This window comes from Manis javanica, chromosome 6 (assembly GCF_040802235.1).
Source record: "Manis javanica isolate MJ-LG chromosome 6, MJ_LKY, whole genome shotgun sequence".
Taxonomy (NCBI): Eukaryota; Metazoa; Chordata; class Mammalia; order Pholidota; family Manidae; genus Manis; species Manis javanica.
This window is the reverse complement of record NC_133161.1, coordinates 26,949,230-26,975,306: the sequence shown is the minus strand read 5'-3', so window position 1 is coordinate 26,975,306 and position 26,077 is coordinate 26,949,230. Positions and strand designations below refer to the sequence as shown.

General features: G+C 37.9%; 1 protein-coding gene across 5 annotated transcripts in view; it reads right to left on the bottom strand.

Annotated features, from left to right (window-relative positions):
• The window catches only part of SLC13A1 (solute carrier family 13 member 1), a 214,807-nt gene that overhangs the window by 50,656 nt on the left and 138,074 nt on the right, over window positions 1-26,077 (bottom strand). Inside the window, exon 16 of one of the 5 annotated variants that reach the window (XM_037023456.2) lies at window positions 13,149-13,943. The exons of 3 other annotated variants lie outside the window; for them this stretch is intronic. The gene's annotated coding sequence lies outside the window, so the exon portion shown is untranslated. Of the gene's footprint in view, window positions 1-13,148; window positions 13,944-25,710; window positions 25,847-26,077 lie in introns of those variants that run through there. One more of the 5 variants, XM_037023455.2, reaches the window with a different exon arrangement.

Sequence of the window (26,077 nt, the reverse complement as noted above, 5' to 3'; positions counted from 1 at the left end):
ACATACTAGGCCACAAAAAGAGCCTCAGTAAATTTGAAAAGATTGAAATCCTACCAACCAAATTTTCAGACCACAAAGGCATAAAACTAGAAATAAATTGTACAAAGAAAGCAAAAAGGCTCACAAACACATGCATGCTTAACAACATGCTCCTAAATAATCACTGGTTCTATGACCAAATCAAAATGGAGATCCAGCAATATATGGAAACAAATGACAACAACAACACAAAGCCCCAACTACTGTGGGATACAGCAAAAGCAGTCTTAAGAGGAAAAATATATAGCAATCCAGGCATATTTAAAGAAGAAAGAACAATCCCAAATGAATGGTCTAATGTCACAATTATCAAAATTGGAAAAAGAAGAACAAATGAGGCCTAAGGGCAGCAGAAGGAGGGACATAATAAAGATCAGAGAAGAAATAAATAAAATTGAGAAGAATAAACAATAGCAAAAATCAATGAAACCAAGAGCTGGTTCTTTGAGAAAATAAACAAAATAGATAAGCCTCTAGCCAGTCTTATTAAGAGGAAAAGAGAGTCAACATACATCAACAGAATCAGAAACGAGAAAGGAAAAATCATGACGGACCCCACAGAAATACAAATAATTATTAGACAGTACTATGAAAACCTATATGCTAACAAGCTGGGAAACCTAGGAGAAATGGACAACTTCCTAGAAAAATACAACCTTCCAAGACTGACCCGGAAAGAAACAGAAAATCTAAATAGACCAATTACTAGCAACGAAATTGAAGCGGTAATCAAAAAACTACCAAAGAACAAAACCCCTGGGCCAGATGGATTTACCTCGGAATTTTATCAGACATACAGAGAAGACATAACACCCATTCTCCTTAAAGTTTTCCAAAAAATAGAAGAGGAGGGAATACTCCCAAACTCATTCTATGAAGCCAACATCACCCTAATACCCAAACCAGGCATAGACGCCACCAAAAAAGAAAACTACAGACCAATATCCCTGATGAACGTAGAGGCAAAAATACTCAACAAAATATTGGCAAACTGAATTAAAAAATACATTAAAAGGATCATACACCATGACCAAGTGGGATTCATCCCAGGGATGCAAGGATGGTACAACATTCAAAAATCCATCAACATCATCCACCACATCAACAAAAAGATGGACAAAAACCACATGATCATCTCCATAGATGCTGAAAAAGCATTCGACAAAATTCAACATCCATTCATGATAAAAACTCTCAAGAAAATGGGTATAGAGGGCAAGTACCTCAATATAATAAAGGACATATATGATAAACCAACAGCCAACATCATACTGAACAGTGAGAAGCTGAAAGCTTTTCCTCTGCGATCAGAAACAAGACAGGGATGCCCACTCTCCCCACTGTTATTTAACATAGTACTGGAGGTCCTAGCCATGGCAATTAGACAAAACTAAGAAATATAAGGAATCCAGATTGGTAAACAAGAATTTAAACTGTCACTATTTGCAGATGACATGATATTGTACATAAAAAACCCTAAAGACTCCACTCTCAAATTACTAGAGCTTATATCTGAATTCAGCAAAGCTGCAGGATACAAAATTAACACACAGAAATCTGTGGCTTTCCTATACACTAACAATAAACTAATAGAAAGAGAAATCAGGAAGACAATTCCATTCACAATAGCATCAAAAAGAATAAAGTACCTAGGAATAAACCTAACCAAGAAAGTAAAAGACCTATAGCCTGAAAACTGTAAGACACTCTTAAGAGAAGTTAAAGAGGTCACTAACAAATGGAAACTCATCCCATGCTCCTGTCTAGGAAGAATTAATATCGTCAAAATGGCCATCCTGCCCAAAGCAATATACAGATTTGATGCAATCCCTATCAAATTACCAACAGTATTCTTCAATGAACTGGAACAAATAGTTCAAAAATTCATATGGAAACACCAAAGACCCCAAATAGCTAAAGCAATCCTGAGAAGGAAGAATAAAGTGGGGGGGATCTCACTCCCCAATTTAAAGCTCTACTACAAAGCCACAGTAATCAAGACAATTTAGTCCTGGCACAAGAACAGAGCCACAGACCAATGGAATAGAATAGTGAATCCAAACATTAACCCAAACATATATGGTCAACTAATATTCGATAAAGGGGCCATGGACATACAATGGGGAAATGACAGTCTCATCAACAGATGGTGCTGGCAAAACTGTACAGCTACATGTAAGAGAATGAAACTGGATCACTGTCTAACCCCATACACAAAAGTAAATTCGAAATGGGTCAAAGACTTGAATATAAGTCATGAAACCATAAAACTCTTAGAAAAAAACATAGAGCCGGGGCTGGGAAAAAAAAAAAAAAAAACATAGGCAAAAATCTCTTAGACATAAACATGAGTGACCTCTTCTTGAACTTATCTTCCCAGGTAAGGGAAACAAAAGCAAAAATGAACAAGTGGGACTATAGCAAGCTGAAAAGCTTCTGTACAGCAAAGGACACCATCAATCGAACAAAAAGATACCCTACAGTATGGGAGAATATATTCATAAATGACAGATCCGATATAGGCTTGACATCCAAAATATATAAAGAGCTCACGCACCTCAACAACCAAAAAGCAAATAATACAATAAAAAAATGGGCAGAGGAGCTGAAAAGACAGTTCTCTAAAGAAGAAATTCAGATGGCCGACACATGAATAGATGTTCCACATCGCTTGTCATCAGAGAAATGCAAATTAAAACCACAATGAGATATCACCTCACACCAGTAAGGATGGCCACCATCCAAAAGACAAACAACAACAAATGTTGGCGAGGTTGCGGAGAAAGGGGAACCCTCCTACACTGCTGGTGGGAATGTAAATTAGTTCAACCATTGTGGAAAGCAATATGGAGGTTCCTCAAAATGCTCAAAATAGACTTACCATTTGACCCAGGAATTCCACTTCTAGGAATTTACCCCAAGAATGCAGCACTCCAGTTTGAAAAAGACAGATGCACCCCTATGTTTATCACTGCACTATTTACAATAGCCAAGAAATGGAAGCAACCTAAGTGTCCATCAGTAGATGAATGGATAAAGAAGATGTTGTACATATACACAATGGAATATTACTCAGCCATAAGAAGAAAACAAATCCTACCATTTGCAACAGCGTGGATGGAGCTAGAGGGTATTATGCTCAGTGAAATAAGCCAAGCGGAGAAAGACAAATACCAAATGATTTCACTCATATGTGGAGTATAAGAACAAAAGAAAACTGAAGGAACAAAACAGCACAGAATCACAGACTCAAGAAAGGACTAACAGTTACCAAAGGGACAGGGACTGGGGAGGATGGGTGGGAAGGGAGAGATAAGGATGGGAAAAAAGAAAGGGGGCATTATGATTAACATGTATAGTGAGTTGGGGGCACGGGGAGGTCTGTGCAACACAGAGAAGACAAGTAGTGATTTTACAACATCTTACTATGTTGATGGACAGTGACTGTGAGCGGGTATATGGGGGGGACTCGGTGAAGGGGGGAGCCTAGTAAACATAATGTCCTGCAAAAAAAAAATCCTGTTTACTCAAATCGCCTGTTCTATTACTTGGAGCTGAAAATGTTGCTGATATAAAAATTAAACATGAAGAATTCACTTATAAAAAAAGGAATTGAAGAGGACACAAATAAATGGAAAACTTTTCCATGTTTGTGGATAGGAAGAATTAATCATGTTAAAATGACCATCATGCCCAAAGCAATTACAGGTTCAATGCAATTCCTATTAAAATACCAATGGCATTTTTCAATGAACTAAAGTAAATAATCCTAAAATTTGTATGGAACCATACACATACACAAAAACAAATGGCCCAAGAAATCTTGAGAGAAAACAAATCAGGAGATCACAATTCCTGATTTAAGTATACTACAAAACTAAAGTAATCAAAAAAGCATGGTACCTGACACAAGAATAGACACATAGATCAATGGAACAGAACAGAGAGCCCAGAAATAACCCCACACCTATATGGTCAGTTAATATATGACAAAGGAGGCAAGAATATACAATGAGAAAAAGTCTCTTCAATAGATGATGTTGGGAAAACTGGACAGCTACATGTAAAAGAATGAAACTGGATTGCTGTCTGGTGCCATACATAAAAGTAAACCAAAAATGGATTAAATAACCTAAATATAATACCTGAAAACGTAAAACTCCTAGAAGAAGACATAGGCAGTAAACTCTTGAAGATTAGCATTAGTAACTTTTTTCTAGATATGTCTCTGTAGGCAAGAGAAACAAAAGCAAAAATAAATGTGGGATACATTAAACTAAAAAGCTTCTGCACAGCAAAGGAAACCATCAGCAAAATGAAAGGCAACCTATTGAGTGGGAGAATATACTTGCAAATGATATATCTGATGAGGGCCCAATATGTAAAATATGTAAGAACTCATACAACTCAACACTAAAAAATCCCAAATAATCTTATTTAAAAATGAGCACAGGACTTGGATAGCCATCTTTCCGAAGAGGACATACAGATGGCCAAACAGACAGTTGAAAAGATGCTCAGCATCATTACTCATCAGGGAAATGCAAATCAAAGCCACAATATCTCCTCATGCTGGTCAGAATGGCTAATATCAACAAGACAAGAAATAACAATTGTTGGTAAGGACATAAGGAAAAGGGAGCCCTCATACACTGCTGGTGGGATGGTAAATTGGTGCAGCCATTATACAAAGCAGTATGGAGGTTTCTCAGAAAACTAAAAATAAAGATACCATACAACCCAGCAATCCCACTTCTGGGAATTTATCTGAAGAAAACAAAATCACTAATCTGAAAAGACATATGTATTCCTATGTTTATTGTAGCATTATTTACAATAGCCAAAATATGGAAACAACATAAATGTCCACTGATAAACAGATAAAAAAGATGTGGTACATATATACAATGGAATATTAATATTTTCAGCCAGAAAAAAAAAGGAAATCTTTCCATTTGAGCCAAAATGGATGGACCTAGAAGGTACTCTGCTAAGTGAACAAGTCAAACAGAGAAACACTATTGCCATATGATTTCACTATATGTGAAATCTAAAAAACAAAACGAAACTGAAATATGCTCACAAAGACAGAGAAGAGACTGGTGGTTGCCACAGGGGAAGCGAGAAAGGGATGGTGAAATAGGTGAAGGGAATAAATTAGTGAGAATGTTGACATCTTGATTTGGATGATGGTTACATGAGTGCCCGCACATGCCAAAAGCCATCAGGCTGTGCACTCAGATTTGTGCATTTTACGGTATGTACCTAAATATAAAAAAATAGGACCACATGATACCACCTGGTGAATAAGTGTAGGTAAGGAAGAGCTCCAAGGACTGGGCTCTGGAGCATTCTGGTCTTTAAGGATCATGCTGATGAGGAATTGCCCAAGAAGAACAAGAAGGCAGAATCAGTGAGGTAGGAGATGAGAGTGTTTCAGAGAGGGTTGTTACAAATTGTGTGAAATCTAGTGCACTGCTGAAGTAAGGTGACCACTGACAATTGACCATTGGATTTTAGCAACATGAAAGTTGTTGGTAACCATGTGTTATAGGCTAAACTGTGGCTTCCTAAAATTCATGAAGTTCGAAGCCCAGCACCTCAGAATGTAACTGTATTTGGAGATAAAGTCTTTAAAGAGATAATGAGATAAAAATGAGGCCATTGTAGTGGGTCCTAATCCCACATGACTGGTGTTTTTATAAGCAGAGGAATTTGTGATACAGATGTGTCATGCACAGAGGGAACTCACCAGAGGATGGCCGTCTGCAAGCCCGAGAGAGAGGCCCTAGAAGAATCCATCCGTGCACACACCTTGATCTCAAACCTGTAGCCTCTAGAACCGTGAGAAAATAAATTCCTGTTGTTTAGGTCACCTCGTCTGTAGTGCTCTAATATGGCAGCTCTACCAGACTAACACACCAGGTTAGGGGCTGTTTTGATAGAATTGTGGGGAAAAATAGTCTGATTGGTGCTAGAGAGAATGTAAGGAGAGGATCTAGAAACAAGTATTAATGCACAGGGAAACAGATACATTGACTAGTACCTAGAAGGGGATGAGGGTCACAGTATCTTTACAGATAAATAAGAGCATGTTTATATATATGGGAATGACCTGGCAAAGGAGGGGAAATCAATGATGCAGAAAGTGAGAGAGAATAAGATGTGCAGGAGCTTCATCTTTGGGAGGTAAGAGGTGGTGGCACCTTAGTCAGGTGCAGGAGGGGGCCTTTGCTGGACACGGGATGTTTTCTCCACAGTGGCAGGAGGGAAGAAGCGCATGCATTGTGACAAAATGTGTAAGTTCCTTTGTATTGTGCCTATTTTTTTTTTCAGTGAAATAGGAAGCAAGGTCTCATGAGTGAGAATGAGGAAGGGATGGAGTTGTTTACTTTTGAAGACAGGTGAGTTTGTGCCCTGGGTATTTATGAGTCAGAGACACCTAGGGGTTGTGCCTCGCAGAACTCTAGAGGGCAGCATGTACATAGATTAGTCAGCAGGTTGCTCTCGCAGCACAGCTTCCCGCCCCGGCGGCTGGGAGCAGAATTGATTGACGGCCCCAGCATCTAGCCTTCTAGATCCACCACCTCATTTGCATTAACAGCCATGTTTCCCATGGGCTGCTCTCACTTAGTGACTGCGAACGGCGGGGTTAGGAGGAGGAGGAAGGCAGACCCATTCCTGGGAGCCTGCCGGACTCCTCAGCTGTATGACTGGCTCGAGGACACTCTTCATCCTGGCCAGAACCTTCTTAAAACTGCACTGCAGTCTAAGAATCTTCCTACCTCATCCTCTTTCTAGTGGTCTAGTCTTAACTCATCTGAATTCTATCTCTGTCTTCTCCAGCTTCACCCTCTGGCTGCTTCACAGGCATTTCTGCAATAAATCTCTGGCACAGCGACTGCTATTTTGGTGTCTGCTTCTTGGAAGTCTGAACTAACATAGGTGGTGCCAGGAGTAGTCTGAGGAACAGGTGATATAGGTCGGTTTGGGGACCAGCTCATTCTTAACCTAGCAGGCAAAAAGGACTAGATGAGTGTTACTTGGGGGACACAAATGTCCCTTGTACAATATGGTACCCAGTTTCTAAAGATTTCACCAGTGGTGACTTGGGACAACATCTCAGTGGAGTGAACTACCCTTGCTGTTGTGATGATTTAGTTATTTGAAATATAGGAAGGGAACAATACCTCAAAGACAGTGGAGTTGGCTGGTTATTGCTGGCTATGACTAAGCTGCCCTGACACCCTGCGTAGGGATAAGAAGAATCCTACGTTCACTGACAAGCAGTTACAGGCTAAGCATGAAAGCCAGAGGCATCTTTGGTAGATTAGCATGAGGCCTTTATCTCTTACAGTGGATGAGCAAAGAGTAGATAACAGAGCAGTAAATTGAAGATTTGATAATGTTGCAGAGACCCTTAGCCATTTAAATGTTCAGCCAAGGCAGATCTACTAGTTGGGAAAACGAGCTACTTAAATGTGAGGTGAGGATACCTGAAGGCTCCTGGGGACTTTGGCTGTATGGACACTACGGAACACTCAGACCTTTCAGAGGTATCCTGCCATTCCCCGTAAGTGTTAGTATGTACCCCGTTTTGGGAACATTTCCAGCTTGGGAGATTTTTAAAAAAAATAGAATATAGGTTGTTTCCTTTGGAAAGGGGGAATAGGAAATAGGAGAAGTTAACGATATTTTGGTTAGTCAGACAGTATATGGAATAAAGAAAAGTAGATATACCTTTTACACAGCAGCAAATACTTTATTCTAGAATCACTTAACTTTGCTTCATTAAGTTATTCAGTTAATCCAATAGGAAGTTATCCATTATTGCATTATATTTTTATATTTTTCTCGGGAACAAATAAGCAAATTAGAAAATTAGAAGTGAGCCCCTGTTACTGATGGAACAACGTTGGATGGGGGATGATGGTGGGTGGGACCAACAGGGTACAGGTCCTTACTCTGATGCTGAAGCAGGAGAAAGAACAAGATTATAAAAACCTTGAGTTTTACTCAAAGACCTGTATATTATCCCTGTTTCAACAAAAATCTGAGAGCAACTCCAATTTTTGGTTATCACTACCCACCCTTTGTTGCTATGAAAATGTTACTGGCTCTCACCATTAATGAAACCCCACTGCAAGAGGAGCAATTAGACTTATGTCCTCCTGTCCCCAAGCCTGCAGGAAGAACCCCTGGCTGAGAAAGGAATCTCCTATAAGACCACAAGTGACAGATAAGAGGATATGGGGCCTAGGGCCTGTCCCTCCTATGTTGTTTTTAGCAAAAGGAATTGGCCTTGGTTGCAGGAGTCTGGGTGTGATGAGCATTCAGTTTAACTGGACTGGGATAAATGCCTCAATGCCCTATTCCTTTAGCTAATTTGAGCCTCCTGGAAGAACTTTATGGTGTACGTTACATTCCAATTTATTATCTTTGAACCTTCTACATCAACAACACAACAAACCTGCTCTTCCTGCAGTCATCTCGATTGCACCAAACAGCAGCTCTGACTTTGCAGTAGCTCATGAGGACAATAATAAGTCACTGCTGACTTCTTTCTTTCATATCCCACATCCCATCCACTAACAAATAAGGATATCCAAAATTGACCCAGAAATCTGTCTCTTCTGCTGTTGCTGTTCTGGAGAAAGCTTCCACAGTCTCTAACTCAAGAACACTGCACACAGCCCTTCCACCATCCAACTGACTTCACTGTTGCCATTCACTGTTCTCAACACAGTGTCCAGAGTGATTCTTTTAAAATGGGAGCCCAATCATGCCATTCCTCTGCACAGAACCTTCCAGGGGCCTTCCCTATTCTAATGGTGTACAGGGCCCTACAAGAGCTTCCTCCTCCAACCCCATGATTTCTCGGACCACACAGGCTCCGACTTCAAGATCTCTTAGGATCTTTTGTTATTTCCGGTCCCACTTAACTGCATCTCACAGATAACTTAGTTTATTGTCTCAACTCTTGATCTTTGCTCAACTGTCACCTTCACAAGGAAGCCTTCTATTGTCCCTTCTTTAAGAATAAATGTTCTCCCTCAGTACTCCTACCTCACCTGTCCTATTCTTTCCTCCTTCCATTTTCTTACGGCACTTACTCTCAACTAATATACCATATATTACATCATACTGAGTTATTTATTTGGTGCCTGCTCTCTGTACTGGCATATAAGCATCATGATGGCAGAAACTTTGTTTTGTGCACCACTATATTCCCAGCACCCACAACACTGTCAGGATCATAATAAGATCTCAGTAAATATTTTCTTGAATGATGTATTGAATTTTGTTGATGCTACTTTAAGGTCTTCTAAAGCTATTCCCAACTTCTTGAAAATATTTGCTCATTACCACAAAGGAGACCAGATGAATGGCCACTGTTAAATGATTGGAAATCCATTCCATGTTGGGCAAATAATTCAACATGAGTGCTATAATGGTACTGAAACCACTGGGCTCTCTCGATGGAGAAATCCAGCGTCTGCATTACCACAGCGAAAAGTCACCATTTGTGGCACTTTGGCCTTGTGTCTGCGGTTGATGCTGATTCATTCATGATTTCATGGAGCAATAGTTCAAGATTCCATTTAACCAAAGGGATGCATTTATAAACAGTATCATGGAAGTAAAATATAGCTGTGGTGAGAAAAATAAAAGGAGTACTTGATAAAAATGTCAGTTGGGTATAATGACTCTGTGATTATGAAATATGATAATAAACAATATGCTGCTGCTTTGAATATTCTCAAAGACTTATTTGTACAGGATGTCCTCCTTTTCCTCTTCAGATGCTAAAATAGCACATGTTTTCAAATGACCTTCTCATGCAATGACCTGACTACAGAACGTTAATTGGAGGAAAGGGCTCCTCACCTCTCGTCTCCCACATACACCTGGTCTTCTCCCCCACACACCCTGACCCTGTTTCCAGGACCCTGTGTCTTCACCTGTCTTGTTCCTTTTATGTTAGCTGCTTCCCCTCCCCTTGTGACTTCATCAGTAGCTCTTTTCTAAGACTCTTGCTGCCACCCTCACTTGCCCTTCTGTAGCGATGTTCTTTGATGACTTCTCTGTGCCTAACCTCCTAACCTAACTAGACTAATGTCTAGTTCCTGAGCCACTTCTTGGCTGGCCTCCAGCATTTTTCCTGTCCTTCCTTTTCATTTATATAACTTCACTCCTCAATTCCTCAAATAACAATGGTGCCTAACCAGGTCTTTGCAGAGATCAGTTATTGTTCCTCTATCTTTCCATGTAGCTCAGGAAAATGGATTTTTCTCTCTTAGCTAAGGTTCTGCTCTTCATCTGTCTCCTCATCTGACCTTGACCCCCTTCCCTTGGGGTGACTTTCACATTTTGTCCTCTCTCTTACAAATGTTATCTTTTTCCCATCACTGCAGGTTTTTTTATACCCTCAAACACTCTCAATATTCTCAGGTGATAAAGTCAAAGCAAACAAAAACTAAACAATCAAAACCAAAATTGCACTAAAATCCTGCTAATCCTTTATTCGACCTCCGGTCTTTTAATGTAAAACTCAAGGGTGTTTGAGTGACCCAACATTTCTTTTTTAAATTTCTGCTCACACTTTATTTCTTCCTCCATCATTTGCCTGAAACCAATCTCCAGTATATCACCCGTGACTTTCTTCTAGCCTTTTTTTATTCTGCTCCTAATTATTGAGCAAGCAACTACTTCATGTGAGGGGCTATATTAGTTACTGGAGAGGGAGGGTAAGACGGTGATCACACTCACCCAAGGTTGTTTCGAAGTAGAAAGGTCAGGTTATTTACTGAATGCTGTCTAGAAAATGAGTAGACAAGGGTGACTGGGTGTAAGAAGCAGAGGGTGAAGGAAACAAGAATTGTATATTAAAGTAGCACAAGAGACAAGTGCTAATTACAGTAAGTGAAGAGTGCTGGAGCTCAGTGAGGACAGAATTCCCTGGTCAGATCGACTACGTTTGTCTTGGCTTCATCACTTAATATTTCTGTGCCCTTGGTCAAATTACTTATGTCCTTAAATTTTTTTTTCTAGAAAATGGGAATAGAATTATAACCACCTGAAAAGGTTGGCTGGAGGGTGTAAAAAAATCCATTAAAGACTTTAGCTCATTGTCTAGCACTTAGTATGTTCAATAATGTCAATTATCTTATCAAATTAGCTACTGACAATACAGATGATGTTATGAGAGATGAGAAGGGGAAGAGATTAAATTTAATTTGGCAAACATTCCTTAAAGATGAAGGAATATTTGAAATAGGTTTTTTTTTGGTGCTGCAGCACTTATTTTAATATGATTTAGTCTGTAGTATCCATTGTTCACTGCATTCCTTATATTCCTTGTGCTATAATTTTTTACAAGTTTGATAGAGACTGCTAGTTGCTCTTAATATCCATTCCCCTCTTCTTCTGTAGTAACAGAATCTTGATTTTTAGCTGGTCACCTTGCAGCCATTTAAGAGACTACTTTCCCAGACTCCTTTGCGATTACAGGTGACCGTATAACTAAATTTGACCAAAGGGATGTAAGTGCAGTGCATATGATGAGTGTAGTTTCAAGGAGTCTCCCCTTTCTCTATTCTGTTGCCTAGAATGTGGATACGGGAGCTGGAACTCTAGCAACCATCATAAATCAACCTGCTAAAGATTCTGAGGCAGCAAGAAATAAGAAGCCTGGGTCCCTAATGATCATGGTGCTGCCATCCCTCCAGGAACTGCCTGTTCTTAGAGTCCTTTTATGAGAGAAATAAACTTCTATTTTATTTAAAACATTGTTATTTTTCTTGCTACTGTTACATGCAGCTGTGCAGAATCCCGACAGACTGCTTTTCAATTAATTACCTTCTTTTGATAATTTGCTTCATTTTTCTCTACTTTACTTCTTTTATTTAAATTTTTCCAAAATTTACTCACAAAGAGCAGCAGGCGCTCCAAATTACTTTAATTATGCTTCTTTTAAAGTTTCAGATGGACACATGTACATATAATTCAACATCTGTCTATAGTACAAAGTGATCACTAGCCCTAATCTAGTTCACCTTCATCACCATATATTTGACCCCCTTTACCCATTCCACTCACCCCAAACCCCCTTCAAACACTAGTTTGGTAGCCACTAGTAGTCTATTTTGAAATATACTTTTATTTTTAAAATATGTTCTCTTTGTGTTGTAATATTCTATTAATTTGGTGGCATGGCATCATTGTTTTCTATTTTTACATTAATCTGTTCATTACACAGGTAATAAAACAAACAATCAGGCAAATAAGCCAACAAATAATAGTCCAGGATAATTAATCATAGATTGAAGAGAACTATGAAGGAATAATGCCATCAAAAGACGTTAAGAAATGTTGCTTTCCTCCAACAGTAACTTGAAAAGTGCCAGTTATTTTGGCGTGGACTTTGTCATGAGAGGTGAGAAATATTGAAAAAGTAGTGTTTGTGTTCAGATGCTTCAATCACCATGTAGGAAGTCTGCCTCGGTTAGCAGCAATTGTAGTGTGTAAGTAAGAGGCCAAGACAGATGGAACATAGTAATCAAGATTTAATAACTATGGGTCACAAAGGCAACGCATGTCATTGAGGCTGAATTCAGAAGACGAACAACACAGACCTGTAACCATGGAAACACAATGGGCCAAGAATAATTCTAAACCTCCGATCAGTTTTTTTTTTTTTTTTTAGTATTAAATGCCACTTGGAAGAGAAGGAAAATGAAGTGCTGAGAATACCCAGATGTACACTTCACAAACCTTTTTAAAGCCAAATAAGTAGAGAGATATTGATGCTTGCATGACTAAAAAGTAGGCTCATATGCCAATACTTGTCTCATCAGACCCAGGAATGTGTCCTTACAGAGGAAGTCACAGGATTAGCAAAGTTTTCTTTCTTCTGTTGGGATGAAAGAAAGAAAATCAAAATTTCTAAAGACACATGATCAGGTATGTGAAGTAATTGATAGAAATAAAATAATGTGGACATTTATAGACCATTTAGTCTCTAACACTATTCCACTACAAAGAGAAGGGTCTTCATGTTACTAAATTTCAACTTCTTTCCATTTCATTCTGTCAACAACCATTTACTGGTGTCTTTTATGTGCACAGGACTGCAGGTAGCAATTGCAACTTGCCTGGGACTCGGTTCTGATGGGAAATATTTTGCAGAGTGAGGTAGCACATGAAGATAGCTTTTGGAGAGTAAAACGCATCTCATAGAAGTCTTGGTTCCCAAACTTAACACTCTGCATGAGGAAAATCTCTCAGATCCTCATTCACAATATATTTATTTTTATTTTACACACCACAGTTACATTTGAATCTCTGGCTACCAAGCACCTAAGTATATTAAAGCAAAATCTAAGAAAGGCACAAAGTCACTACAATGGACACTTTTGACTCTGGCAAGAAGATGTTCTCAATAATCGTGTACTACTGAGTACATGAATGATGAATAGCAACAAGAAAAGAAATTTAAAACCATTTTTAAGAAGGATGATGAAAATAAGAATTTGTAGTTACTAGCTTTAGAAATTGCCCTGTTCAACTCATCAACCATGAAAGTTTCATACTATATAGGAGTGAACTATAATTGAACAGAAATACCATTTATTGAATTTTTACTATGTGCTAGTTACTGGGTAGGCATTTTGAATACATCTATTATCTCATTTAATCTTTGAAACAACCATGTGCTATAAATATTATTATTGCCTGTATTTTATAGATGAGGAAAGTCTCAGTATTTTTCTTAATTTTCAATTTATCAGCAGGCTTTGGGGGACTGAATTGTGATTCAAACTCTGGCCTCTGGGACTGCAGAGCCCAAGACTTTTAAATATTGTTATAAAGATATTTAATCATTTCAGTCTTCCATGCTGCATCTGAAAAGAGAAATAACATTTTAAACTACATTTCTTTTTATCTAGAAGGGAAATGAGCTAATCAAGTTATATTTGCAATAGCTAGATTTATTGAAAGTTTAGCAAGAACTGAACTGGAATTATATGCATTATTTCATTTACTAGCTCAGCTAGAGTAGGGAACACTATTAGAATTCCCATTCAACTACCAAAGAAACGAAGTTTCAGTTAAGTTTCCTTTGTCCACAGTCACTCAACTTTTAAATAGCAGAGTAGAATTGGGATTCAGAACCAGGTATCCTGATTTCCAGAGCATGGTGTCTCTGGCTGGCTGGAGAAAGTTGGGCGCTCTGCTTCCTGTCATCAGACAGTCATCTTGGTCTCTCCCAGACTTCTCTAGTTCCCTCTTAATACTTTCTCAGACATTTCATGTAAGCCTTGCGCATTTAATTCCATCTTGAAGTCTGCTTTTCAGAAAACCTGGACTAACATATTGATCTGCTATCTGCTCAAAAATTTGAGAAAGGATAACTCACTGGTAATGGGTGGAATGTCATTTGGAATGGCCTGAGTAGGTATTGAAAGGCATAATAGACAAGCCCTTTAATAGAACTCCAGAAGCTTCCATCTCATTGTTTATTTTAAAAATCAATTAAATTGAACCTATTCAGAATAGAGTGTCACTTCTCTTTTTGATAAGGTCCTAAAAGAAGTTGGTGTGGGGCACTGCAGGGTACCGACTTCTTCCAAAACAGAATCTGCTCTGCAGAGAGGTTGGTGCAGGTGCCTGGGTGATACACTCATTGCCTGTGAAATGGAGGCTGGACACGGAAGCAGGTACAGTCCCCACGTCCTTCTGTTTCCTGGGGAGAGCCTGGGAAGTACTGGTTGGTGTTTCCCCACTCAGGTATTTGGTGTGACCTTAACAAATACTTTTCAAGCTTCTGTTATTTCTCCGAAACACCTCAGGCTTCTTATTTTTCTGATTGCCTTATTTTGATATTTTTATTATTAATTCCTTAAGATTTCTACTTATGTAAAATTTAGATGATCTATTTTTCCTGGGTGCCTACTTTATTAAACTTTTAAAATATATTAATATTGTTATTGGTTATCTTGCTGCCAAATCTCAGTTTGTAGAACCGCTGTATTTCTAAAAGCACATTGTTTAAAAATAAAGCCATACAATTTACACACACATAAAAGAATTCTGTGGCATATCTTTGCAATACCCCAGCAATTTGATTACATAAGGAGATGAGTGCTCAATTAGCCAGAAAGCTTGAGAAGTAATCAAAACAACCTATTCCTCAATTATACCTGTTAATAAATATTTGTGTATTTAATCCTCCTTTGTACCAAGATCTTAGAAATATACTGTAAACATACAATACTCTTTTTTACAGTACCTCAGAGAACCTGATTTTAGTTAAGTGGGAGACATTCAAGATATTTCCTTAAGTCATTTAATAGGTCAGCACCAGAGATTCAGCAATAAATTTGCAAGTTTATTTTCCTGGAAGTCGAATGCATGATATCATTTGACCTATAATCTAGACCCACAGGTGTTACAGCTGTAACGATCTTGGAAGTCATTTGCCATGGAGTGAAAGGATTGCTTCTGTGGTAACCCTCACACTTTTCAGGGTTCAACCCCAAGAAATAGTACATTAAAGACTACTTTAAAGCTGAATCAACTGAGAACACTCTTTCATTGATTGTTTTAACACTCTAGTCACTTTTTAGCATTTCATATTTTCATATTTGCAGGTCTAAGAAAGGAGAATCACTAGTATCACGATATAATAGAATAATATTTACTGGGGGTCATCCCAAAGTCCTGTGCCATGACTTTTGTGTCCTTACATAAGTCATTTAGACCTCTGGGCTTCAGTTTTCTCAGCCCCTGATGGAGGGCAGGAGAGGGCGGTTGGTAGGCTTCAAATGTCTAAGTGACTCCTCCAATGTCTCAGAGAGAAGACAGCTGGGATTTCAACCAGCTATTTTTTGATATAGGAAATTTCCAAAAAATAGATGCCAAGATTAGAGAGGAAGGAGGTAAATCTCTCACATGGGAACTTGGGGAAATTTATTTGAGAGAAGAATGAAAGGTAAGCAACCTATTTTAAAATATAGACAGAGCCATCATGGAGCTATTACCCAGTCAGCTAGGGTAAAAGGATCTGGAGAACATAACTAAATGCCAGATAGAGTTCCCTACACAGACAGGGCAAACAGTATAGGTGCTCTGATGCTGAAAGGGAAGAAAGTATTGGCTCCACAGAGGATGGGACAACCCAAACTAACAGTGGAATGGGCTGCCCTGTACAAGGTAGAAGGCCCCTGGCACTGGTATTTAAGAGGAACCCACATGATCTGATATGTTGTAGAAAGATTTATGGATGGAGTGACAGACTGGGCTATAATACTCTTCTAATCTTAGAGCCTATTTTTCAATGATCAGAACAACATAATTTTATGAATGAAGATAAACAGACTTAGTTAAAATTTATTTTGTTTTATTTTTATCTTGAGTGCATAGAAAGACAATTTGGGGAGTAGAATCAGATGACCTTGTTTTAGCTAGTTTCAAATCTTCCTAAATGTGTGACTTTGATCAAGTCACCTGAAGTCTCTAAATTTCCTCCTCTGTAATATCTACAAACTATGTAATTCTTAAGTTTGTTGTGAAGTCAAATTAGAAAATATGCAATACGGGGGGCACGGGGAAGGCAGTATAGCACAGAGAAAACAAGTAATGACTCTATAGCATCTTACTACGCTGATGGTCAGTGACTGTAATGGGGTATGTGGTGGGGACTTGATAATGGGGGGAATCTAGTAATCACAATGTTGCTCATGTAATTGTATATTAATGATACCAAAATAAGAAAAGATTAAAAATTTTTGAGAAAATATTCCCCCAGTATTTAAAACATATCATCTGGTTCAGCAAAGAAGTCTCTCACATCATTGGCAAAGGATTAAATTCTGATAAATGTCTTTGTTGTTTTGTTTTATTAGTATAAATGAAAATATTCAACGAATATTCATTTCAGAACTGCACTCATTTGTCAGCAAAGTGAGGAACTTATTTTCTGAACCAGATAGCAATCAAGCATTTATTCCTTGTCTGATTTTGTCAAATCATGGTTGAAATGTACCCACAGGTTGGCAATAGACACAAAAGTTCAGCAAAAATCAGTGAAAGCATTCTATGAGAATCAATTGGCTATATGGAATTTCCAATAAAGAGTATTATATATTGCATTATTATTTGTAAATTGTGTGTTACATATCATATCAGTAAAATTTATAACAACAACAAAAAAGAAAATATACAATAAGAAACCTACATGTGAAACCCCTTTGCATTGCTGAAAGTGCTAGATAATCTTTTGCTTCATGTTATTATCCTTCTTATTATAACTTATTCTACTGATCATATAAGAAGACTTTTCTCCATTGTCATCATCACAACAAAAGGATTATTCATTCCTATTTTACAGTTTAAACATGAGGCTAACTGCACATTAAATTATTAGTCATTGCTAAACCTAGAATAGGACACAAATTTTCTTCTCAGCATAGAAATTAAGATGCTCTTTTCAGGTAAAGGAGACATCGCTCTAAGCTTCTGCATTGCAACTCACCGTGCTTGAAATTGGTGTTCAAGGTTCCTGGTGACTGATGTGTAATTTGATCAGCAAATGGGTGAAGTCGAAGGATAACAGAGAGAAGTAATGGGGCTGAAACTAAGGGGTAATTCACAGGGAAAAAGGGAGAGAGTGTTTGCAAATTGCACAAGATAGGCTGGCTCCTGAGTAATCCTCATGAGTTCAACCACTTGATGAGCAATTATGGGATTGGAGATCATTTAATTTGACAGATTTTATCAGACTTTCAGCTGTCTTTCTATACATCTCTTGGAAAGGTCATATTTTCAATTTCCTCAGTGGGCGAAGGAAAAATTGCCTTTCATTAACTTCAGACATTTTTCTCTTTTTGTGAAGGACTTGAAGTTCAAGAATCAAAGTAAAAGATACATCCTGCATTTCTAGGCTGTTGGAAGTAGCAGAAAATAGAAGGCAGGAGGAACAGATAAACCAGAAAAGATGATACAAGCCCTGCCAGAAGCAGAAAAAACAATCTGTAAAGTTACCTGAGCTGCCTAGAGTATTTACCACTTGGAAAATGCAAGAAAGCCATAGGGTGTGAAGCACCCAGCTGACCCCTGAGATGTGGTCAGCTCAGAGAAGTCTGTGGTGTGTTCGCTCTAAGCGGGCAGAAAAAGCACAAATACAGGGAAAGGCTCCATTTCCTAAACAATTGTGACTCTTGGCTCATGAATTTGCCTTTGTAAGTAATGAGAACAACACAAGAAATGAGAACAACTCTCACAATGGAAGCTAATGAAAATAAAATTCTTAAAGGATTATTTTCATAACATTGTCATAGCACATTTTTCACTAAGCATTAATTTAAAAGGCAAATGGGATAGTATTTGAAAAGGAAATGCATGAATCATGAAAGGAGGAATGTTGGAAGAAGTAGGATGATTGGTGTGTATGTTTTTAAAAAAGGGATGTCAAAAGTTAAGCTATATATGTAATAATCACAATCGTAAATGATTTAATATTTAATGGGCAGTTGCTTAGACAAAAGGAATATCAATTGGCTTTTGGGGAAGAAATGCATTATTCAGCAAATTTAGTCATGGTACAAACACTTGGCAGTAGTATGCCAGGGTAAAAACCAAGAAAACTAACTTACAAGGCATGTTTACCAGCAATCAAACACCACCAGCAGACAAAAGGAAAGAATGGATCACTGGGAAAAAGACTGTGTCTGTATGAAGTCATCTTACCCCCCCTAGAATTAAAAGGCACTTCTTGAGCAACACTTCTTTATTCTAGATCTTTTAACTTTGTCTGGCCTTCTTGCACTGATGCTAGCAAACTGAAAAATTACAAAGATTACTGACCAATGCAGTAGAGAATGTTCTAGTTTTGTTTCTCATCCTGTGACACTCCTTATGTGGTCATGTGTTCAAGTCTGGATTGTTCAAAGATCTCACCCAGTATACCAAGATGTTTAAGTAAATTATCAGCTGGAAAGGCATTCTAATTTTGGGGTAGCACAGCAATTTGGCTGTAACCATGGACATGGAGGTTAACACGGCTGACGTGACAAACTGAAAAGAACCCACTCCCGGGCTGTGAGGACGGTAACACATTCCAACTCTCTTTCCTTTTCCCTCCTTCAACTGAAATTTGTACTTGTAAAAACTCGATATATGTATATACATTGCTTAATCAATGATTCTACTTTCTTTTGTCATGCTGAGCTATATAATAAGGAGACCACAACTAGTGCAAGTTTTGTGATTCAAATAATATTTGGAAACTATTTTCAATGGCTTATTATTTTGATCAATGGACGTATTCATGCTCACAAAATCTAGAAATGAATTTGGGTACAGTCCAGGAAAAGAACAAATGCATGACTAGCTGATTCAGATGTAAACGAAGGCCCACTTTTTACATCAAGGTGCCTTCCTGCACACACAAAGCATAGCTCCTCTGTGGGTCCCTTTCTCTAGTGCCCTGCTCCCTCTTCCTCCAGGCTCTCCTCCAAGACTTCTGTCACCCCTATGGGGTCCAGATTCACTCTGGAGGCAAGTTTCAATATCTCTGAAGATGTCTCTGGCTGACAGTCCTTGTGGCCAGATAGTGAGAGGTTCTCAACTATCCCTCAAAGCAAGAGGTTTCTTTCTCCCAGTCCTTTCAGAATGGCTCATCCATAATATACACATTCAATTGTGTCTCCTGGTAACATGTTATTAAACAAAGTCTCTACTTTACCAAAAGTCCCTCTCATCACAGTAAGTGGCTTATGGGAATAAAGGGGTTAGAAGCAGCAGACCGAGGACCCACCCCCTGACACCCCTTGCCCCAAAGCATATTTGATTAGCATCTGTTTGAAGTACCTCTGTGATGCACCCTAATATTGCGTCTTGAATTGTTGAGGCAAATTGTAGATTTTTTTTCAAGTTGATATCAACTTGGAAATAAACTGCTGTAATTTCCTGTACCTTCTAAAGGATGAAGAAAACTGGGCCTACATAATATAAAGAACATCCTGTCAATTCAGTTAAAAACCAGACAGTCTTGTTCTTTATTACCATGGCAAAACCTCTAATCTTATGAAAGTTGGCTTCTAGTTTTATTTTCCCTGCTTTCTGTTTTTCTGCTGCTTTTTAAAAGTGACTGAGAAAGCATTACTTCCCTACTATTTCATTGGGTTGTTCTGAGGAGCAAATGAGATAATGTATGTGAAAGTCCTCGAAAAGCGCAAAAAAATTGTATAATTTTGGAGCAGCATGTTCACAAAATAAATGTTCAAGTGATTAACCCCCTTTTTAATCTATGCAGTTTGAATGCCAGGAATGATTAGTAATGAAGCCAATATTTAATCTCCCCTTTTTCCATTCTATCAGAACTTTGATTTTGTTGAAATAGTTGAGACTGGGAAAAGACAGAGGCAGCCCCTGTCTAGTCAGAACAGGATAAGGGGCCTCCGGAAAGAGCAAAAGCAGGAAGCTCACTGAGGGCCTCAGGAATATACAGGAACAGGATGCCTACAGGGGGGTGCCTTTGTTTTTTTTTTGTTTTGTTTTTTTTTTTGCTAGCAGTAAGGGTCGCACGAGCATGCCAAATTTGGAAATACAGACAATTTCAATAAGATTGGTCAAAACAAGAAACAGCATTCCAGCGGGTAACAATAGAAATTAGACAACTCAGTTAAGTCTGAGATACATACCTGAAAAACAGCCCAGACACAGGCACTCCTGCCCCCTCCAAGCATGTGCTGGGAGTTCTGTACTATCGCTTTCTCTAAATAAAAAGCCTTTTTTCTTGCTGGCCTACGGTGAGCGTTGGTGAAGTTCACTCTATGAACAAGAACCCTGGTGTCACAGTCACGTGCCCAGCTGAAAAATCCCATTCCAGGCTCCTTTGCAGATTAAGGCAGCCACGTGTCAGTTTTGATCACTCAGATATAGATAGAAATTTTTGGATAGGATCTCTGAGAAATTCAACAGAACAACTAAACTCAACTGGCATGTGTGCTTTGTCTTCTCTCGCTCCTTCTTCCTTCATGGAGTGTGGCTGTTTTGGCAAGAACTACAGCAGCCATTCTATGACCTTGTGACGACTTTAAGGCTGGAGAACACCAGAAAGCATAGTACAGTCGAAAAGCCTAAGGTACCTGGGTCATTGGTCATATTCTGTAACTGACACATCAACTCCTGGACTATCCAACTCCAGACTGGTTATGCCACATGGTGAAAAACCTCTATCTTGTTTAGTCAACTTTTTCACATATTTGTGATTCCCAATCAGGGAAGTTCCTAATGGGAACAGGATAGTTTCTATCTACAGTTTCTACAACTTAATTTCAAGTACACATATCTCCAACATTAATATTTGATATTCCTACTGGCATCTCATGTGTATCTTTTATGTCCTGCTGGCATTTGACATGCAAGGACTCTAATGTTTAACTCATCCTTCTCATGAAAGTTCTTTATCATTTATTCTTAAACTCAGTGAAAGGCATCATTATTCTCTTAGTCAATGAAGCCCAATGTAGGTACCATCCTTTTACCCCCTTGGAGATATTAATTGTCCTTTCTTTTTATCAATTCTCTTAGCCTTTAAATTTTCTTCATCTTTTATAAAGTTCCTAGTGATCCTTCTAAACTGCATATAATTCACTAGCTTAAAAGTCTTAAATAGCTCTTTACTACCTACTGGAGTGTGTCTCTACGTCTTGCCTTATCAAGGTACACATAGAAAATGATATATATCTTGGGGTAAATGGATAAGATTCCTTGTCCAGATGGATCCATCTGGGAGCTTTTATTATGCTCTCAGACACCCCAGAGCTAAACTGTTCATAGAATATGTACCTGGAACAGATTTAACCTATCAGTTGGACATGTTGCACTGTTTGGGAAACTTTGGCTTAGAAGATACAAAGTCAAAATACCTTCACATGTCATACAAAGCTCTCCTAGGATAGTCTTTGCCTTCCATTCCAACCTGACCTCAAACTGCATTCCTTTTCTGTGCCTTTACCTACCCTCCCCAATCCATGGTTTTGTATATATAAATATCTATGATGTTTGATGTATATCATGTATACGTGATGTATTATGTATATGTCTATATATACATACATCCATATGTATATGTGTATCCATATTTATGTCTATGTGTATGTTTATCTCTATCTCTCTGCCTATTCTGAATTTTTTTCATGTAATGTGTCATACATTTTGTCCTTCTGGCCTCTGCTTCCTCTTATCCACCCCACCTCCAATACATGTTGGATATCAACTCCTCTTTTCAAACTCAATGTAAGTGTTGTCTACCTTATGATGTCTTTCTTTCTCCCTCAGATATAATTGATCTTCTCCTTTGTATATCCATTGGTTCTTTTAATATTTCTGTAACACTTCACTGCCTTTTTTATTAACATATTGTTCTCCTTGAATGAGGCTATAGAGTAAATGGAAATCATGGTCATGTAATATTCATTGTTGTGCCCAGTATCTATTTGTAACAGTGCCTGACTCATGATAGGTACCCAATAAGTGTTTGTCATATTTGTTGTTTGTTGACTTAAAAAATAAAATACTTCGGAGAACTCTGCAGAAAAATTATTAGACCATATTTATAGATATTCTGACAGAAAATTTCCAAATTTATCCTGCTAAAGAACTTAGTGCTAGTTAGTGATACAAGCCCAAAAACTTGTTCCCCAAATTCTTCCTCTGACAATTGTACTCTATGGACTGTGGCTAATTTTAAAGCAAATGCTACATTTGAAATAGTTTTTGAATAATTTTGGTTTTACCACTCTGGTTATAGATATAGCCTTAAAATATAAGGATTTAAACCACTTGGCTCTTGCATAAGAAAACAGATGTTCAGCTTACTTGAAGATATATATGTCCCTGGTATTTGCTACTTGTTGAACATCATGAACTTTACTATTGAAACTTTATAAAAGTAATTTATCAATGCTTTAAAGTGTTTAGCCCATCCCAAGACCAACAACTCTGAAATAAGTGTAAAAGCAAGAAAAATTTCTTAAGCCACAGAAACACCTGCACAAGTTAATTAATTCTCATAGACTAGGTGGGAGTAAGTAACTTTCTTTTCCCACTCCCTACTTCCATATTTTAAAAAAATTTCCAATGAACTTCCTATATTCTAAGCGCTACTTCACATTAACACAAGGATGTTTACCTCCCTAAAGGACATGCAGGGTCACCATATCAAGGTACAAATATCTTCGATGGATTTGCTATTCTTATAACTAACTTGCCACTAATGCAATTTATTGCTGAAGGAAAATTGACTGTAACCATAAAAATCTAAGGTGCACCTTCTTTAATCCTGCTTTTCCACTTGGTGTGTGAAATACTGTATGAACAAGGATAGTACTAAAGCATGGCTTGTACAAGCAAGAGTCAGAAAATAACTACATGTCCTTCAGTAGAGAACTGATTAAATTCATTATGGCATATCCATTTTTACATGGACTGATGTGGAAATATAAAAAATAAGACAGGTACAAAAGAATTTGCATAGTATGCTGCCATTTATATAAAAAGCAGGATATGTATGTACAGTTTGTGTAATATTTCTCTAGAAAGATATACAAGAAATGGCTAAAAGTAATTAGCCTAGTAACTAGGGAAGACAAAAGAGATAGAGATTTACCTTTCACTGGTTATATATTTTACCATTTGAATATCATACTGAGTGCATTCATTATGTATCAAACAAACAAGCAAACAAACAGGAATGTATTTCAAAAAAACCATATTCTTATTTCAAAAAGAATGAAATTCATTTTTCAATGATAAGGTATCAACTAGTTAGTTCTGCTAAACTATATAGAGATTTTATGGTAAAAGGTTAAGACCACAAAATTTACTTTGAATAGTAATCAGGGGTCTGTGCTCTTGTATAAGCAGGATATACATATTTTTTAAAAACCCAAAATTTGTATAGTTTTATTAATTCTATAAACTTGGAATATAGTATATGGCCTTACATATTTATTTGTATGTATATATAGGCCTACACTAGATGGTAAGTATCTTCAGATCAGTGAGTTTATTTTTATTTTTTTAATACATCAAAACATGGTTCCTTAATGTATGGTAAGAGGTCAAAAATGTATTTATTGATTGTGCAAGAAAGAGATTAGTAATGGGGCTTAGCATCTTTATAATCTCTTCCTCTAGCTGTGGGGGATCAAAATGTAGCAATTTATTGAAGTGCCTGCAAGTAAAATATAGCATGTGCCACCTTCTTCAGCCATCGAGTGATCTTAGAGAGTTATTAGCTATTAACTGGATTTATTGAGTGTACTCCTCAAACAGGCCTCTAGATATATTCATTAAACTATGAAATAAAGATGAAATTGTGGCTGTTAACGTTTATAATGAAAATCATCTAGAGGTAATTCATAAAAGCAGGGGGCAGATATCATCACAACCCTACTGCTGCTCATCTAGTTTAGGAAGAGGAATGGGCTTAATGGTCCTCTTACGTCAGTGTGGTTATCTTTCCTAACATCCTGTCATTGCTCTTCATCCTGAATAGCTTTTTTTTCATGATTCACTGGAAATTTTGAAAGGTCTCAATAAAATGCTTTCTGAAGGAATGAAAGTGTAGGGGCTACCCTTCTTTGTGACTTCAAGTTCAAACAAGCCCTTTGGGGCGGACCCTAAAAGGACTGAACTGCATGAGTTGTTTTGCATGAGACCTTTTGTTTATGACAATAGAAGGAGAAGGCTCCAGGGCCACATGGGCTCTGGTAGGAAGGAAAAGAAGAGGAGGAAGTGGAGGGGACAGTGGGCAGTGAGTCTCCAGCCAAAAGGCCTCTGGCAGAAAGGATGCCTGCAAAAGAACGGAAGAGCCGATCACAGCACTGCGGGCATGTTGTCATCCGGTGGTACTGCTGGGAAGACTTCAAGGGGAAGAAATGTGCTGGGGCAGCAGCGACGTACAGACTTAGAATTGTTTGAGAACATATGTGATCCATGGGGAGTTTTAGTTGATGGGAGGACAAAACTGAAATGAGCTATTATCATTACTCTATCAATAATAGGCTGGGCATTTATACATAAATATAGACAAGGCATATGCAAACATATGCATGAATTTGGAAAAGAAACACCACTATGGGCATATATTCATATCATGCCAATTAACTTTCCTGAATTAAAATATATGAGACTGTTATTTTGGCATGAAATTGGATAGGCATACTGTTGTTCAAACAAGTGTTGTAGCTCATGATGAATAAATATCATCTTTGTAACTAAACTTCATGGTGTTTTCCTGTTTAGAGTGTTTTTGTGTCCACAGGAACAGATATAGGATGAGATCCTCAGTTTTTCTGAACTCCTCTATTAAAAAATGCTAACCCTAGAACACACACACACACACACGCACACATATGCATATATGTGTGTGTATTCCTTCACTTACAAAATGGAAACAGGTAACATTTCTGATCTATGCTGAGTTAAGTAAAATCCTTTTCACAATGTGAAAGAAGTTGCTTTCAAAGGGATGCTGTATTTTTTATATTTTTCTTACTTAAGGATCAGGCATTCAATGTTTGCTTGAATCATCAAAAAATTTATTTCAGATGGTAACTGACATTTTCTGATATTAAAAAAATAAATCTTTGAGTTGACAGACATCCAACAGTATGGGGAAAGGCTTGAGCTGACAGTTTCTTCCTCGCTCAGGCTTTTAATTACAGAATCAGCATGCAAGCTTCAGCAGCCCCCAGGAGTCAGTAGCTAACATTGACTGGCGTGCAATCCATTGCTAGATAGATAACGGGAAGAAGTATGGCTATTACTGGGTTTCCAAGGGAGCATGGAGAGTATATGTCTGCTCTAAAACCAGAAGTCTTGATTTCATATAGAAAAAAAAAAGACTACTGTTTCATCTATGTAGCTTTATCAGAAAATCAATTTTTCCCATAAATAAAATTTTATGATGATCAAGGCTTAGGATTTATTCACTGCTATATTTAAGCCACATCTTTTAATGTAT